This window comes from Palaemon carinicauda, chromosome 3 (assembly GCF_036898095.1).
Source record: "Palaemon carinicauda isolate YSFRI2023 chromosome 3, ASM3689809v2, whole genome shotgun sequence".
Taxonomy (NCBI): domain Eukaryota; kingdom Metazoa; phylum Arthropoda; class Malacostraca; order Decapoda; family Palaemonidae; genus Palaemon; species Palaemon carinicauda.
The window spans coordinates 63,347,892-63,355,398 of record NC_090727.1 but is presented as its reverse complement, the minus strand read 5'-3'; the positions used below and the strand labels follow the sequence as shown (position 1 = coordinate 63,355,398).

General features: G+C 34.0%; 1 long non-coding RNA gene across 1 annotated transcript in view; it reads right to left on the bottom strand.

Annotated features, from left to right (window-relative positions):
• Nucleotides 1–320: 320 nt before the first annotated feature.
• LOC137638313 (uncharacterized) overlaps nucleotides 321–7,507 on the bottom strand; it is an 18,766-nt gene continuing 11,579 nt past the window's right edge. The window contains exons 2-3 of the long non-coding RNA XR_011044028.1: nucleotides 3,312–3,405; nucleotides 321–1,539 (exon numbers count right to left, since the gene is read on the bottom strand). This is a non-coding gene — a long non-coding RNA (uncharacterized lncRNA). The remainder of the gene's footprint in view (nucleotides 1,540–3,311; nucleotides 3,406–7,507) is intronic.

The following is a 7,507-nucleotide window of genomic DNA, read 5'->3' as shown; positions in this document are numbered from 1 at the left end:
AAATAAAGATAGCCATGGGATTGATGCTTGTACGACAATACAGGGATAGATAGTATCAGTTAAAACTAAGTTAGATTTGAGCTTATTTTGAATGTCTTTCAACATGGAAACCCACCTCGACATCACGATTCTCCAGACATTAGTTAGACCAAGTAAAAGTTATTGCATAGAATTGATAAAAGTAATATTACAGAAAAAAGCTAATTTCAAAATGAAAATAGTTCCTTTTCAACTTTAAGATAAACTATAAGCCAAGTCTAAATGGGATGAGTTACGAAAGCAGAAGAATAATTAAGGAATGGTTTGAAGTGAGAGTTCCAAGAATTGTAAACAATGCTTATAATAGGTTTTACAGTAAATGCTAGAGCAGGAAACACAAAGCTAATAACCCAGCAGTCACACGTACTGATATCTTGGTTAAAATAGTTACACACATTCACAGATATTACTACTCATTGACAGTGTAAAGCAGGAATGTCAAACTCAAATCCTTTCGAGGGCCAATTTTGCACTTGGCTATGGTCTCGAGGGCCAAAATAGATTTGGTAATTATTTACTGGCAAAACTGAAGATTAAAAGTTGTTTGCAGGTCACCCTAGTTTACCAAATATACATTTGGGTTCACTTTAACAGCTTAGTTAAATTTTCCTCAGTTATACCAATTATAGTAAGTTGAAAAATCTAGTCAGTTTGAGGGCCCTATCTGGCCCGGAGGGCCCTATCTGGCCCGCAGGCCCCAAGTTTGACATTTCCGGTCTAGAGAAAACTCTATACTTTAAATTCATATAAAAAGCTATGTGGGAATAATTTCAATGATCGTTATGGGATATTATCTCTGACATGGAAGTCCCAAAGGCTAACGTGTTTCCCTATTTGACAGGACACTTTTAAAGAATACATTTAGTGATCAAATTCATTTTCATGACTACAAAACTGTTTTATATTATTTCATAATTTTCTGCTTAGTTAATTACTAACCTTATTGTACAAATTTAAAAACTAAAACTATTTACTTGCTCTAAGGCTAGTTTAACTTAAAGAGACCTCGTAGGGATATTCAGATGGTCTTAAATGACCGAAAAACTTAAATATCAAAACTTAACTTTAGAGCTTAAAACACAAAATACTTCATTTTTTGGTTTATAAAAATGTATGGAAAAGTATATGGAAGACATAAATGTTCATGCCATAAAAACCAATTCTGAAAATGTTAGCCATATGAAGCACTAAGATCGGAGTTTATAAGGCTTAACGAAATTAATAATTTTTTTAAGACTAAATTATGACTGGTTAAAAGTAATTGTTCAAAGTGGAAATTAGATTATTTCTATAAAAAGATTTAAGATTAAACTAGTCTAAATAAATTTGTTTTGGCTGAACTAAATTTCTTTGAAGACCTGACAGATTGTCAACTTCACGGGAACTTCAAGGCTTCTTGGGAGCTCTTGGCTTGTTGACAGCAGTTGTAGAAGTTGTAGTAATTTTTCTAATTTTCTTGAAGAATTCCTCTCTTGTTTTGCTTTGGATTCCTTAGCAGTCCTGTGAAAATAAAACTGAATTATCATTTTGTCGTGTGGATGGATATATTACTACCCAAGAACATTTTCTGGACTAATACAGCTAGAAATCTATAACATGAAGTGCCCACTTCCAATAAAATAGTAATTTATAAGAAACCTCAATAAATACCAAAGAAAGTCTTAAATCCAGACTCAAATTTTCCATCTAACCACAGAATTACTCCAATCACCTTTACAACAAAACTCTTTCAACCTATACGCTGATCCCCTACATATTTGCTGCCTAAACCCACTGAATTACATCCTCGTAAAGATGTTCAGCCTAATTGTATGGTTGAACTATGGTAAGAATCTCTTGCCTATATGTAACATTAACACTTCTACGAATTTATCCTACATTGGGCCATAAACATATTTCTATAAAAACCAAAGGGCAGCTATAATCTAAATCCATTAAACTTACAACTACTCAGTGTTAACGCTTATATTTATCCAATGATTAATCTACCATACTTAGGAGTGTGACTAAAGTAGTACACATTAAACACACGGTTTTAACGTAACCCACTGAATGAAAGTACTGATTATTATTATTATTATTATTATTATTATTATTATTATTATTATTATTATTATTATTAGCCAATCTACAACCCTAGTTGGAAAAGCAAGATGCTATAAGCCCAAGGGCTCCAATAGGGAAAAATAGCCCAGTGAGGAAAGGAAATAAGGAAATGAATAAATGATGAGAATAAATTAACAATAAATCATTCTAAAAACAGTAACAACGTCAAAACAGATATGTCTTATATAACCCATGGGATAACCAATGCAGCCTCAAAATATTCAACCTATCATGTCATAACGCCTAGACGAAGTTACTCTGCTAAGCACAAACCTTCCCATATGTCAACGACAATCCTGTCACACTAATATTAGATGTCTCTACAGTAACGAAAAGTGGGTAATTTACACGTATTAAAATGCTTAGTTGTAATCAATGATTGTTCATGAAAATTCAAACCTGGTGTATAACTAATGGTAAGTCAACCCTCTTTTGTCGAAGAAATAAAAATAAAATTAGAAATATTTGATCAGTGCACAGCTAGACTAAATGGAGCACAATATACTGAAATAAAATAATAATTAATACTAACTTTAAACAAATTAATATCAAAGAAAACCTAGTCTGATGAAAGTCACCATGTAGACAGTATTATTATTATTATTATTATTATTATTATTATTATTATTATTATTATTATTATTATTATTATTATTATTATTATTATTATTTGCTAAGCTACAACCCTAGTTGGAAAAGCATGATGCTATAAGCCCAGGGGTCCCAACAGGGGAAATAGCCCAGTGAGGAAAGGAAACAAGGAAAAATGAATTATTCTAAGAGCAGTAACAACATTAAAATAAATATTTCCTATATAAACTATAACAAACTTTAACAAAACAAGAGGAAGATAAATAAGATAGAATAGTGTGCTTGAGTGTACCCTCAAGCAAGAGATCTCGAACCCTAGACAGTGGAAGACCATGGTACAGAGACCATGGCACTACCCAAGACTAGAGAATAAAGGTTTGAATTTGGGATGTCCTTCTCCTAGAAGAACAGGTCTCACACTTTAGAATCATGAATTAGATATTCGATTTGTTCTCCTTTGCCAATGGCTACAACAAATTACTACTGGCTTTGTTCTCATCTTAAATGCTATTCATGATTAAACTTTACATTAGTCCATTATCGTTTGAAGTTAAAAATTATCCTGTTACTCTCACCTTCAATGAAGTCTCTGCAATTAAATGGTTTCATAGTTTGATCTCCAATGGTGCAGTTAGAAGCCAGTCCGAAACTTCCCAATTAGAACAGCACCTGTAAAATTAAAATTTAATTAGCTATATACAAAGTTAAATTCCTTAAAGATTGATTAATTTCAGGTGCATTCACACACCCCACATGCAATGAAAAGGAAAATACAGAATTGTCTTTTGAACTTTCTTTGAAAATTCCTTATAGAATTCCTCCTATTTTATGTACATCGTAGTCTAAGTTTAATTTTATAGGAGTATTATGTATAGAAAAATTAGAATATATCTGTTTTACTTCTTAATAATGTCCATAGGTCAACACCTAAATTCAATGTTTATCTTATTATTTCTCTAGTCAAGTAGGGTAAATCAATTAAAACTAATCATGTTCACCATTATCTAATTCTCACATTAAAATCAAGGGAAATTTAGACCTATAACCTGTATATTACCATACATCACCATTTGTGCATATATATTTTTCCGTTCACAATCAAGGCTCATGAGCTGTCCAACGTCTAAAATCTCTAGGTTGTGAGATATGGGGGGGGGGGGGGGGTTACATGGGAGAAGTTGTAAATACCAAAAATGTGCCAAATAACTACCTGTTCTTAATTAGAACTTATCAAATAATCTAATGAAAACCTTTCATCTTCAGTCAATCACAAATTAAAAGGACAGGCAATTTATATCATTTATATTCACTTCTAATGCCTTAGGGGGCATATATTTACTCGTTTGAAAATATCCTGTTGATGAAAAGATAAAACTCTAATTTAATAACCTCCTCCACATTTCAAATCTCGTTCTTAGAAGAGTAACTCCTCCAATAAACCATGATACGAAGTCACAGCCTGTTGACATTCGACAGTTTCGGAACTTGAGTTTATAAAGGGGGACTGGTATAAAAGTCACGCGTTTCTGGGTAACCTTGTACTAAATACTTTTATTGGCCAGCTTACTAGCTTTATAATATAATTTGAATACCTTCTATATCGCGTAAGGCTTGCTGATTTGGTCCTAATAATTCCTAAAATACCACTTGGCACTCTTTATAATAGAAAGAAATCCCAAAATGATCACTTCATTCAATGGGCACAATATTAAACATAAGAGTTCAAATCTTATGTCCAAATCACTTGACTATAAGGGCTATTTTCCTGACACTCTAACAAAAGGAAACTGGACCTACAAGAGCTGTATTTCGTAAACATTCTTAGGTAGTTAGAATATCATACAGAGTATTCTGTGTTGATTATCAAATCCACATTATTGAATCACTTAGATACCGGGTAATTGTGTTGCAATAAAAACACTTACGTAGAGATTACCAATGATGGATATTGGATGAATAACAGTTCATTAAAAAGGCTTAGATTCTTGGTATTGAATTACCAGGTAAATAAAAAATATAATTACCATCCATGTCAGGCTTGAATAATCATTAAAAAAATTTAAGATATACATCACACTTTATCATATACCTACTGATTCATAACGATTTTGAAATCAATTTTCAAAACTCTACAACAAGCTCTCTCACTGAATATCAAGGCTTTCAACAAGAAGAAGCTGAAGCCTTTTTGTTTTCTTAAATGCTTCGATAATGTGATTTGACAATTAATACGGAAAACTCTGTGATACTCTAAAGACAAGTGAATTATTAAAATAAAACAGATATTGTGGTTCCTTTAGACATTGACGGTGTGTGTAATATGATCAGTAAAAACAGCCCATAAAGAGAAATAACCTTTTGTAAACTATGTATAATAGTTTCAAGCTATTACGTTTAACAAACAAATAAGTTAAATAAATAAATAGGTGAAGGGTCATAACATAGTTCAATAAACATGGGGCTTATTAGAAAAAAAATATAAATTTTGTTCACGACAAAAAATTTTCATTATTCTGATTCCTAACTTGTACCTTCCAAAGACATTTCCTCTTCACACGTCAGTAGCTCCCTTACAACCACAAAAGGAGCCCTTCAAAACAGCCCCCCCCACCACCCCGGCCCCCTTCACCTTACGATGTAACAACTGTGTAACTTATTACGATAATTAACTAATAAATAAGAGATCATTATGCAATAAAACTTATAAGGGTTAGTACTATATACATACATACATACATATCTAACTTTCCTTTTCCTATGTGTGTCAAACCTCATTGGAGTTGGCACTGCATATATAAATACATAGAAATGCATGCATACATACATACATACATACAGTACGTATTCAACTTTCATTTCCCTATATGTATCAAACATAAATGGAGTTAGCACTGCATATTTAAATGCATACACATACATGTTCTACGTACACATATGCAAGCATATGCATGGATGCATACATATTTGCAAACTTTACATTTCCAATATATTAGGAAAATAAATTCGAAATTTTTATCTACTCGCAATTCCCTTTTCGAGATGATACACTACTTAACTGCCACGGGATGGAGTTTCTCTCTCTCTCTCTCTCTCTCTCTCTCCTCTCTCTCTCTCTCTCTCTCTCTCTCTCTCTCTCTCTCTGGATCAAACAGCTTCTTGGCATATGGCACCTGAACTATCAAATGAATCAACCAATGTAACAGAACTGTATCGAAAAAAAAGGACATTTGTAACTTTTGAAATCGGGGAAATATATCCTCAGTAGAAATGAGGGATTTTCAAAAGGAAAACTGGATTTAAATCCACATTAATTGAAACATTACAAAAGGAATACCTTCAAAGGGTCGCCATAGCAATTCTTAGAAATTGGTAATTTTGAGATGGCGAAATGACGAGGTCACTTGTATATGAGAGAGAGAGAGAGAGAGAGAGAGAGAGAGAGAGAGAGAGAGAGAGAGAGAGAGAGAGAGAGAGAGAGAGAATCAATATGCTAGGAAGAGCTTTCAAACCTATCAACACTTTATATCGAACGGCCACGTTCACAAGCAAAGTAAAGCAACTACAGAACAGCTAACGCACAAGCACCAGGAACAATCATGTTCATTTGAAACTAAACCTTATTAGACAAAAGAAGAGAGACCCTAAGGTCATATAAAGATGCTAATAATTAATTCTATGGTCCACTATTATTATTATTATTATTATTATTATTATTATTATTATTATTATTATTATTATTATTATTATTAATAATAATAACTAAGCTACAACCCTACCAGGAAAAGCAAGAAGATATAAGCCCAGGAGCTTAGCTACTATTATAGCTGTTTCGTACACCGACATAACACTGGATCGCATTAATGAATTTCGGTTAAATATCCCGGGGTTGGGGCCTTAAGGCTATTCAGCAACTAGGGAAATTAAGGATGAAACCTTAATCATTCATCATTGAGTTAAACTTTCCAAGATGTTGGACAGCGAGACGAAAGGAGTGAAATAAGGAATCAAGAACTGAGGTAAAGTCAAGTGAGATAAAACAAAGGAAACTTCAATGCATATATACATACATATACCAAGGCACTTCCCCCAATTTTGGGAGGTAGCCGACATCAACAAATGAAACAAAAACAAAAAAGGGGACCTCTACTCTCTACGTTCCTCCCAGCATAACAAGGGACTCAACCGAGTTCAGCTGGTACTGCTAGGGTGCCACAGCCCACCCTCCCCCGTTATCCACCACAGATGAAGCTTCATAATGCTGAATCCCATACTGCTGCTACCTCCGCGGTCATCTAAGGCATCGGAGGCAGCGGCAGGGCCTACTGGAACTGCGTCACAATCGCTCGCCATTCATTCCTATTTCTAACAACGCTCTCTTGCCTCTCTCACATCTATCCTCCTATCACCCAGAGCTTCCTTCAATCCATCCATCCACCCAAACCTTGGCCTTCCTCTTGTACTTCTCTCATCAACTCTTGCATTCATCACCTTCTTTAGCAGACAGCCATTTTCCATTCTCTCAACATGGCAAAACCACCTTAACACATTCATATCCACTCTAGCTGCTAACTAATTTTTACACCCGTTCTCACTCTCACCACTTCGTTCCTAACCGTATCTACTCGAGATGCACCAGCCATACTCCATAGACACTTCATCTCAAATACATTCAATATCTGTCTCTCCATCACTTTCATTCCCCATAACTCCGATCCATACATCACAGTTGGTACAATCACTTTCTCATATAGAACTCTTTTTACATTCATGC